General features: G+C 49.1%; 1 pseudogene; it reads right to left on the minus strand.

Moving 5' to 3' along the window:
- Positions 1 to 6,880: 6,880 nt before the first annotated feature.
- LOC108281320 lies at positions 6,881 to 11,049 on the minus strand (annotated as a pseudogene).
- Positions 11,050 to 11,661: the final 612 nt, after the last annotated feature.

Here is an 11,661-nt window from a genome sequence, read left to right on the forward strand (position 1 = left end):
ATTTTTTGTATTTTTAGTAGAGACGGGGTTTCACCATGTTGACCAGGATGGTCTCAATCTCTTGACCTCGAGATACACCCGCCTCAGCCTCCCAACACACTGTCTTCTTTTGAGAAGTGTCTGTTCATATCCTTTGCCTACTTTTTGATGTTTTTGTTTGTTTTTGTTTTTTCTGTAAATTTGTTTAAGTTCCTTGTAGAGTCTGAAAATTAGACCTTTGTCAGATGGATAGATTGCAAAAATTTTCTCCCATTCTGTAGGTTGCCTGTTCACTCTGATGCTAGTTTCTTTTGCTGTGTAGAAGCTTTTTAGTTTAATTAGATCTCATTTGTCAATTTTGGCATTTGTTGTGACTGCTTTTTGTGTTTTAGTTAGGAAGGCTTTGCCCATGCCTGTCCTTGAATGATACTGACTAGGGTTTTCTTCTAGAGTTTTTGTGGTGTGAGGTTTTACATTTAAGTCTTTAATCCATCTTGAGTTAATTTTTGTATACCATGTAAGGATGGGGTCCACTTTCAGTTTTCTGCATATGGCTAGCCAGTTTTTAAAGCACCATTTATTAAATAGGGAATCCTTTCCCCACTGCTTGTTTTTGCCAGGTTTATCGAAGATCAGATGGTTGTAGATGTGTGGTGTTATTTTTGAGGTCTCTGTTCTGTTCCATTGGTCTCTATGTCTGTTTTGGTACCAGTATCATACTGTTTTGGTTACTGTAGCCTTGTAAGTACAGTTTGAAGTCAGGTAGCATGATGCTTTGTGCTTTCTGCTTAGGATTCTCTTGGCTATACGGCCTCTTTTTTGGTTCTATATGAAATTTAAAGTAGTTTTTTCTAATTCTCTGAAGAATGTTAATGGTAGTTTGATGGGCATAGCATTGAATCTATATATTAGCTGGGGCAGTATGGCCATTTTCACAATATTGATTGTTCCTATCTATGAGGATGGAACGTTTTTCCATTTGCTTGTGTCCTCCTTATTTCCTTGAGCAGCGGTTTGTAGTTCTCCTTGAAGAGGTCCTTCAAGTCCCTTGTAAGCTTTATTTCTTGGTATTTTGTGCTCTTTGTAGCAATTGTGAATGGGAGTTCATTCATGATTTGGCTCTCCGCTTGTCTATTGTTGGTGTAAGAATGCCTGTGATTGCTGCACAGTGATTTTGTATCCTGAGACTTTGCTGAAGTTGTGTATCAGCTTAAGGAGTTTTTGGGCTGAGATGATAGGTTTTTCTAAATATAGAATCATGTCATCTGCAAACAGAGATGACAGCTCCATGCTGGTTACTGGCCTTGAAGACCTTCAGTGGGACAAGATGTGGAGGTGGAGAAGAGTGATACTCATGATCCTGACCCTGCTTAGACTTAGGTGGATGTGCGTGTTTGTGTCTTAGTTTTTAACAAAAAAGTTTTAAAAATAAATAAATAATAGAAAAATGCTTGTAGAATAAGTTTATAAAGATATATTTTTATACAGCTATATAATTTTTGTAGTTTTTGGTTTATTTATTTGTTTGAGACAGGGTCTCACGCTGTCACCCAGGCTGGAGTGCAGTGGTGCAATCACGGCTCACTGCACCTTCGACCTCCTGGGCTCCACCGATCATCCCACCACAGGACACCAGTACTCCGGACAGACATCAGACCCCAGGTAGACCCTGGAATCAAGGTGTAAACAAGGCCCCAACAACCAGGCACCAGATGAACACCAAGGCCCTAGGTGGCCAGCATGCCCAAGTTGAACACCAGACTCATGTGGACATCAGGTCGCAGGTAGCCAACATGCCCTAGGTAGATATATAGGGTCCAGGTGGAATTAGACCCAAGGTACACAGCCAGTCCCCAGGTGATCACTAGGACCAGGTGAGATTCAGGCCTTAGGTGCTCATCTAGCCTTAAGTGGACAACCAGGCCCCAGGCTGATACCCAGGTGCCAGGTGATCACCAGAACCCAGGTGGACACCAGGCCTCAGATGAACAACAAGAACCAGGAGACCATCAGGCCCCAGCTGGATATCAGTCCCCAGGCGAACACAAGGGCCCAAGTGGGACATAGGCCCAAGGCAGACATCAGGCCCTAGGTGGAAATCAGACCTCAGGAGGACATCCAGGCTCTGGTGAACATCAGGCGTAGATGTCGAAGCACGCCCTGGCTGGACATAACTGTGTACAGGTAAGGAGTTGACCTGGGGGGAGGGTCAGCAGTCAGCAGCCCACTGGAGTCCTGAGTAGGCCTTATGGAAGGAAGGGGCCGACAGGACGGAATCCTAAAGAAGCTACCTCACTTCCTTGATGACAGACCCAAACAGAACTTAGAACTCTTGTAACCAGGCGCCCATATCCTAGAGTCAGCCCCGTAGCCAGCTCACTTGGTGGGAGACACTCAAGAGAGCAAGATGTTCTCATGCTGCATCCCCATGAATCGAGGCTCCTGCTTCAAAAATGGTGGGAGTGAGAGCCTTTTCCGTCGCTGCCGACAAAGGCTCATCCCTCACCCCAGGCAACTGTGGCCTTTTGGACACAGGCGCCCCCAGGTGCCACAGGGCAGCCCAGGGCAGACCCTCACAAGCCAGGTTTCACCAGAGAGCCCATCAGGGTTGCATCTACATATTGTCCTTGTCCAGCTGGAGATGCCGGAGCACATGGAGGCAGAGGCACATGGTGAGGTGGTCTGCAGTCTGGAAGACTTTTTGGGGGTAGTGTTTTGGGGCCGGAATTCCTTTCAATTCAGTGAAGTTGTTTCCACATTGGTGACTCTTTCACCTTTTTCAGCTCCTGAAGTACGAGAACTTGAAATACAAGAACTTCCAGTACCAGCTGTCCAGCCAGAGCCAACTCTATCAGAGGAGCTCCCTGCAGAGACATCGCAGGAGCTAGAGGCAGCTCCACAGCCCTCCTGCCCCGACGCTGGGGCAGCCAAGGACCATCCCAGCAAGGAGCTGCCTGACAGCCTGCCACCTGCTGTCACCACTGGCCTCAGAGAGGGGGTGGCCAACGCGGCCCCAGCCAGCAGCTCCAATACTGCCCCTAGTCCTGGGCACGCTGGGAGCCATGGAGGCGGAAACCAGGGTGTGCAGCCTGGGCTCCTCTCCCTCGCTGGAGAGAGGCTTCTCTCATTCATAAGAGCCACAGTCCTGCTGCTGCAGGACCTCTTTCTTCTGCTGGTGCTGGTGGTATCTATCTGCATGGAGGAGGCGCCTGAGATCAGGAAAAGCGGCCTGCGAGGAAGGGTTCCAGCAGCTCCTCCTCCTCCTGCCAGAGGGCCTCCTCCTCCAGGCATGGAGGTCTCTCCACAATTGGGCATCTGGCCTGTTTGCCCCTGATGTCCTGCCCAGGGTGGCCTCTTTTTAACAGATGGGCAGCGGGTGAGGGAACCAGGGGGCGGGTCCAAAAGCTACAGAAACTAAACCTTCCAAACTCTTATGCCCCGGGCTCTCCATGCGGCCACCTGCCCTGGCTTATAGTCATAGAGTTAGAATTAACAGTTCATGAAATAAACTTTTAAATAAAGTTTGGCTTTTGGAAACTTCATGTCTTTTTTAACTCTCTAATGTTAGATCATACGTTTCAGACTATCCTGAAAATTGCTGATAGTTGTGTCTTTTTGTTGTGGTTGTCTGTGTGAATTACCATCGAATCAACTGTTACTGGCAACCTTTCAGGTATGGCTTTTAGAAGATCCGGACCTACTTTTGCCTGTTTTGAATCTCTGGTTTATTGTGCAGAGAGGAATAATGTAGATTCATTTCTCCAGCAGATTAATCATGTTTGCCATCAAGGACCTGGTATTGGAGTTTCCAAGAATTATGTGTACAAGTTGATATGCTGGTACTTAACTAATCTGGGTGTCAACACAGAATGCCATAGACTAGATAGCATATAAAACTTATTTATCACAGTTCTGGAGATGGTAAAATCCAAGGTTAATGGTCACAGCTTCCGTGTCTGAAGAGGGGGGGCTTCCTGGTTCACAGAACAGCCATCTTCTTACTGTGTCCTTACATGACAGAAAGGATGAGGGAGCTCCGGTGCTCCCTTTGATAAGGATACCAATCCCATTCATGAGGTTCCTGCCTTCATGAACTTAATGACCTCCCAAGGCCCCACCTCCAAATACCATCACACAGGGAATTAGATTTCAACACATGAATTTGAGGAGGAAAATAACATTTGGTTTATGACATCAGGTCACCCCGAGCCATATGCACTCACAGGAAATCTATAATCTATTAATTATTTTCTGGTCCCCTACGGATTTTTTCTCTTTTTTTTTTTTTTTTTTTTTTTTTTTTTTTTTGCTTTAAGAAAAATGAACTTTTCTGTGATCCATAAGTAAGAGTGGTTTCTCTCTCTGTCTTTTAACAAACCCATTGGGCTGTGACATTCTAGGGGCCCTTGGCTGGACAGTAAGACCTGAGTAGTCACAAACGGCAAATACAACTTCTTGGTCAGTTTGGAGTGAAAATAGTGACAGTCTGTCTTAGTTCGCATTCTAGCTACACCACTCCTTTACTGTCAAACCCTACCCCCAACCCAGGAACTAAGACATGAAACAGTAAAAACCAAGGTACTGGTATCCAGCTGACTCTTCTGAATGCCTTCCTAGCTCCTACAACAATTCCAGGCTGAGCATAGGGGTCAAGAAGGTAGCAGGAACATGATGATACGCTGTGAACGTCAGCCAGGGATAAGACAGGGTTACCCATTAGGGAGAAGCTAAGTGCAAACCAGCCCTAGCCTCCAAGTCAGTGAGCAACAAGACTGTGACAAAAGCAGGGAGAGGAAGCTTGAGGTAGAAAGGCAGGGGAAGAAAGCAAGCACGGGGCGAGAAGAGACTGTGCAGTTAAAGAAGCCAATCTGATGGCAGAGGGAGACTGGTACTTAGAAGCTCCTTTGGTGAGAGAGAATGAGTAGAGGACACACAGAGATGGGTAACAAACCTTTAGCTGGTCAGAGCCATTTAAGAGGAATGGGAAGAGAAATCTGGCAAAAGGACACATTCACATAGATCCTAACCTCAAAGATGAACACACAGACATGCCTCCATGTAGAAATATGCTCAGTTACACATATAAAAAACACAAATGTGAGGCCAGGCGCAGTGGCTCACACCTGTAATCCCAGCACTTTGGGAGGCCAAGGCAAGTGGATCACGAGGTCGGGAGTTCGAGACCAACCTGACCAACATGGTGAAACCGTCCCTACTAAAAATACAAAAATTAGCTGGGCGTGGTGGCGCACACCTGTAATCCCAGCTACTCAAGAAGCTCAGGTAGGAGAATCGCTTGAACCCGGGAGGCGGAAGTTCAAAAAAAAAAAAAGATGCGTGGAGAGCAAGCATACACACAGACACAAACAAATGTCTACACATGCACTCGTGCAGACACAAACATATACACTAAACATGAGATATATATACACACTAAACATGAGATATATATACAAACTAAACATGTACAAACATGAAAGCATTTACACACAGACACACTAAACATGCACAAACATGAGAGCATTTACACATAGATATGCACCCTCACATGTACGCAAATGTTACATCCTCACACAGAAACCCACAGTCCGGTGTGCACATATCCACACAGCTACGCAGCCATAGAACTGACACAGACACACAAAAATAAAGGCCGGGCGCAGTGGCTCATGCCTATAATCCTAGCACTTTGGGAGGCTGAGGTGAGAGGACTGCCTGATCTCAGGGGTTCGAGACCAGCCTGGGCAACAAGGTGAAACCTGTCTCTACTAAAATACAAAAAATTGCCAGGCGTGGCAGCTCGCGCCTGTAGTCCCAGCTGCTCGGGCGGCTGAGACAGGAGAATTCTTGAACCCAGGAGGCATACATTGCAGTGAGCCAAGATCGCGCCACTGCACTCCTGCCTAAGAGACATAGCAAGACTCCATCTCCAAATATATACACGCGCACACGCGCACACACATACAGACAGGCATGCACAGATGTATCTATACACATAGACATATATACTTAGCCATACAGATACATACACACAATTACAGATGAAACCACACACTAACACAAAGGTGACCAGAGTAGACAAATACTATGAGCTTAGTGGCTTCCCAGACCTTCATCTCCCTGCACTTGTTTCTCATGCGCTCAGCCAACTCCTGGCGAGGCTGTGTGAGGCAGGAGCAGAAGCTTTAGGGTCCTCACAGCTTTGTGGGGCAAAAGTCTGATTTCAGTCCTGGCCTCTGCCCCTCACCCACCACTGGGCTATTAATGCCCTGCCTGTAGGTGAGGAATTATGCATAGACTAGTCTTGGGATTTTTTCTAATTGGCTGTTTTTCTCCTTGGCACCCCCCACTCTTCCACTGCCAACAGCATACCCTCTGCAAGGGATACCTGAGAAATGGCTGTGAGTCTCCTCAGACAATAAGCATATCCTCTCACCCACAGCTAACTCAAGTGCCCATCAAATCAGAACCAGAATTATAAATAGTTATAACCACCTTACGATAATTGGCAACATATGTACTATAACATTTACTGTACCATAAATGCATCTGTCTCTCTGGTTAAGCATCTCTGAGGTGGAACAGTGTTCTATGTTTGCCAAGGGAGACAGGGCCAGGACCAGAACACGCAGGATATAGGGGCAGGAGGTGGCATATCGTGGGGTTTCTAGTCAACCTGCTGGGCCCAGATCCTTCATGAACAGTGGGCTGTCGTGAGAAGCTTGCCAAGGTAGGCATATGGACTAGAGTTGGACTCTCCCCATCCTTAGCCCTGTGGTCCTTTGGCCTCAGCCATAGGCGCTCAGGGTCATCTCAGGGTGGACAAATGTGTCAGTGTCTTTGGCCTGACCTGATACTACCTGGGAACCCAGGCTGCCGGGGCAGTGAGCAATCTGCTTTCTCAGCCAAAGGGCTCTCCAATCAACAGCATTGCTTTTTCTTGCCTTTGTAGATCTGTCTGAGGTTGTCGATGAACTGGGCAAATTGCAGGTGGCCATCTTGGGGCAGCAGGACAGTCTCCCAAGCCTTGCTTAGAAACTCAATGAACTCTCCATACTGGTGAGGGCTGATGTGTGTTCGGTGTGAGAGTATGGTGTTGACATAAGCATTGAGGGTGGCATCAGAAACTGGCTCAATGGAGCTTTGTCAGTGGATATGAGCTTTCCAGAGCTGTGGCGGCCTGGGTTGCCGGCCAGGCCAGGTGCAGTCACTGTGCAGCCTGCACACAGAATGTCTGAAAAGCACCATGGCAATGTGTACACTCTTCACCACCAGGAAGATGAGAACTGCCAGCCCCTTCTTGCCTAGAGAGTGGCTGAGGGCACAAGCCCAGAGCACATCATTGATAGCTGGGTGGGTATCCTAGTTGTTGCCCGGTTAAGATGGCTCATGGCCAATGAGGCCAGCTTGAAGGCAGGGAGCGTGTAGCCACAGAGCTCCACGTAGCAGGCAATGGTGAACAGCTATGAATGGGTCATGCCACTGGCAGCAGCATCAGTGGCAATCTGGTAGGCTGCCTCAAAGGCAACGTGGTCTTTCTCACAGAGTACAAGGACTGACAGGGAACAGCTCTGTGGATGCTTCATAACACACAAGGCTTGGGAGACTGTCCTGCTGTCCCAAGATGGCCACCTGCAAGTTGCCCAGTGGGCCAGTGTGAGAGCACAGCTAGCCAGTTCTTCCCGCTGTGCATAGTTAAGACTGAGGCGCAGGATGGTAGTGTGGGACATGGCTGTGGCAGCTACACTACTAGTAGCCTCAGTAGTGGGGAAGAGTGTGTTCCAGCTCTGCAAGATGCTCACTGGGGCCCGCACACCTGTCAGGAAGAGCATGAGCTCAGCAATGGCCATCTGGGTCCTGATTCAGGTCTGCACAGATTACCACGTGGGGTTGAACTTAGCCAGCAAGGACGAGTTCTCCTTCCTCCTCAGCAACCTTGAGATGATCTAAGGCAAACCAGGGCAAGGGAAGCATCCTACATGGCCAGACCCTATTTGGGGTCTCTTCCTATCCCTTCCTTCCCCAGGTCAGAGGGTTGAAAGTTTCTGCAGGTGTTCTTAGCCCATCACAAGTACGGAGCAAAAGAGTCTGTGATTTGCTTGGCCTGAGGCCAGGGATGCAAAGCTGCCAGAGGTTCTAGCTGAAGTGGGGCCTCTCAGGGTAGAGTCCTGTGCGGGGGCTCTGGGCTTAGAAAAGGTCCTGAGTCTCTAAGGTGTCTGGGGTTTCTCACAAGCATGGACAGGGGCAGGGAATAAACCACCAGGCCCACTACCTCCCAAGGGTGCACTAGAGTACTGGAAGCTGAAAATTTATTCTCTCAGACACGTCTCTGATGAGAGGGTCAAAGTGCTGCTGACATCAGTATACGGTTCAAGCAGTGAGAACAGAGCTTGGGCTGGCTGAACAGAGGCCATCTTCTCCCACCAGCAGCCCCATCATTTCTTAGGCCACCAGGAATAGGAATATGAGAGCTCCAAAGATTTACTGTCCTGTCCCAAGAGTAGGCCTAGAAACTCCTTTCTCCCCTGGAGGCAGACGGAGGTGGAAGATGCCCACTTCTGCACCACAGGTCACCAACCATCGTACCATCTCTCAGCATCTCCACTTAAGGGTCGGTCAGGTCATCTATATCACCTGTAACCCAGGTTCCAGAGCCAGGTTGAGTAGGGTGCTGTCGGGACTACTGTCAGTGGGAGTAGCAATCCCGAATGCATTTTAGGCCAGTTTGAAGGTGAGGCAGGAAGAACAATGTGTTTCTCTATTGCTTTCAGAATGTTTCAGAGCCTGAAAGTGTCTCCTTTGGCAGCAGTCAGCACGGTGGAGGCCAGTTCATGCTGCTATGATTCCAAGTGTCCAAACGTGAACCAACGAGGATAATGGCTGGACACCATAAACACCATGAGGTGAGGGAGGGATGTGTCACCTGCACAAGCTAAGTTTTCTAAAACCAGTAACCTCATGACACAGTAACCTATAAACTGGCTAATTTATAGGCCAGGTCTGGATCATGAGGCAGCAGAGCTGAGAACAAATACTTGGCAGAGGCACACAGGGAAATGCTCTCTCGGTGGATGACTTCTCCCAGACTGCTGAAAGGCCCCCTTCCAGCAGTAAGATGCATTGTTTTTGCAGTGTTTGCATTAGCTCATCATCCAGCTGCAGCTCTTGAGGTTGGCTCAGGAGCTGCTCATCATTACGGCACACCTTGTTCCATGTATAGAGACCTTCATGCATTACCCTCTGTTGACCCAGGCCCACTGATGCTCCAGGGCCAATGACAAGTAGGACACACTGCTGTTTGGGGAGCCCACAACCACCGCTACATGTTGGTACACAGGGTGTCTGTTTTCATTCATATCTGGCATCTCCAGACACCCGTCATCATTCAGGAGGCCGGCCTCAGTCAAAGTGAGAAACAGGCAGCCAATGGAATCCGGGGGTGGCCCACTCAGCCCTCCAGGTCTGTGATGGTTGTGGTTCCTCTCTGCAACACTTCTTTCTTCTGATGCTTGCAGATTTTTAGTTGCCAATGCTGCAACCTCAGAGTATTAGTAATGGCCACTGTGAGCCTGAGGACCTCTTTTAGATAACCATGGGAATATAGGGTGTCAGCCCGAGCACAGGCTATAGGCACATGCTCAAACCACAGTGGCTGGCCTTGGGAATTAAAGAGTAGCTTTCACTTTTCCGCTGGCAGGCAGGAGCGGTATAAACATCACTGCTGATTATACACTGTAGGTGGCTGCCCTGCCAATGTCATTCACAGCCCTCAATGGCTCTAGTGAATACTGTTTGTTTCAGTCTGGATAAGGAGTCTGGGCTGTGCATGGCATTCTGGGGAAGTACACTGGTGATGCTGGGCAGCTCATGTCCACAGTTCCCATTCTCCAGGGGACAGGCATCCAGGTTGCTCCACACCTGCAGCTACTACAGCCAGTAGGATTTCTCCTCCAGTTTGCAGTGTGGACTTAAAACTATGCATACCCCTAAAGCCCCTAGCTCTAACCTGTGGCTCAGTGCAAGACTGCCAGAGAAACCCTGACTTTAGGCAATCTACTGCTCTCCTCATGGGACCTTTTAAGGATTAAATACAAACACAGTGAGGACACTAGCACTGTGGTTGGCGTGCGATTTTTTTTAAACTTCTGCACTGATCACGGAGGCTTGCTGGTTCCAAAACCTGTACTTGGTATCTGGAGGAAGTGAGCCTTGGACTTTTGCCCCGTGACTGCTACCACGTCCTGCAGACAGATGACGGACACCACTAATGAACCCCAGCACCACCAATTCTCAGCTGGGGCCTGGGCATCACAAAGCACCCCCAGCCCAACCCTGCTGGGCTCAGGGGGAGACAATGACTCACTGCTTACTAGACTTTGAGGAGAAGCCCATCTACCACCATTCCATCAAGGCAGAGGAACACACAGAAGCCCGAAAGCAAGCATTAACTACCTAAGGAAGGACTGAGAGTCGGGGATGGGTCATGACTGTAAGACCCCTCTGGCCCCGAGGGACAAGCCTGCCTCATTGTGGCTGGTTGGAGGTGGGTCACAGCTGGGACAGCACAGTCCTTTAGGGTCTTGTGGCTCCAGGGAGTCTCTCTCCTCCTCCACCTGCTTGTCCCTGTCCCTTTACCTTCATGTCCCACAGTCTTGGTGGGCAACACGATGCCTGTCTGCATCTCACAAGTGAGAAACAGAAACACAAACCAGTCTCAACAACAAGAGGACACTGCTCACTCAAGGACAAGGAGTCTTTTCTGTCTCCCACCTCCCCTTGGGGTTTAGTCAGTGAACAAGAGGTTGGGCGTGGTGTCTGCTGCGCCCCACACATTGAGGAGCTCAGCTTCCGCACTGACTTTGAGTCAGGGCAACTTTCAAAGCTCCACAGTGCCAGACTCCACACTGCCCCAGCCTGGGCAAAAGCCACTTCTCCATCACCTCCACCTGGGGACGGGGCTGGCTCTTCCAGGTCCTTTCCTACAATGACATTCCCTGATCCTGCTTCACACTGAAAACATAAACGCTGTGGAAGGCGGTGACGCTGACATCCAGGTGAGGACTGTGCCATCCATCAGGGCAGTTTCTGGTGGCTGATGGACCAGTTTCTCGAGCCTACACCTCATACCTGGCAGCAGCTCCGACAAGTCCTACTTAGCCCTGCTGAACTCCCCTGAGCTCACACTGGAGCCTGGTGGCTTCCACCTGTAATCCCAGTTACTCGAAAGCTCAGGTAGAAAGATCCCCTGGGCCCAGGAGTTCAAGACTGCAGTGAGCTATGACTGTGCCACTGCACTCCAGCATGGGTGACAGAGGAAACCTCTACCTCTAAAAAATAAAAAATGAAAGAAAAAGGCATCCAGATTCTCATCTAGGAGGGAGACAGAAGAAAATGTGACAAAGAGGAGAAGGAAACGTGACGACAGGAGCAAGAGAATGTAGTGGTGACAGGAAGGGGCCTGAGCCGAGGAAGGCAGGTGGCCACTGGAGTCTACAAGCAGCAGAGAGGGGATTCTCCCCCAGGACCTCAGGAGGAAGCTGCCGCGCCCAAAGTGGTACTCATTTTGGACTCTCAACCTCCAAACCGATCACAGAACAAAGATGTCTTGTGTTAAGCAACTAAGTTTGTGGCAACTTGTAAAAGTGGCCACAGGAAATAAACACACCCGCCACGTTGTGTGTT

Source organism: Cebus imitator, unplaced genomic scaffold (genome assembly GCF_001604975.1).
Source record: "Cebus imitator isolate Cc_AM_T3 unplaced genomic scaffold, Cebus_imitator-1.0 Scaffold223, whole genome shotgun sequence".
In the NCBI taxonomy this organism is placed as follows: Eukaryota; Metazoa; Chordata; class Mammalia; order Primates; family Cebidae; genus Cebus; species Cebus imitator.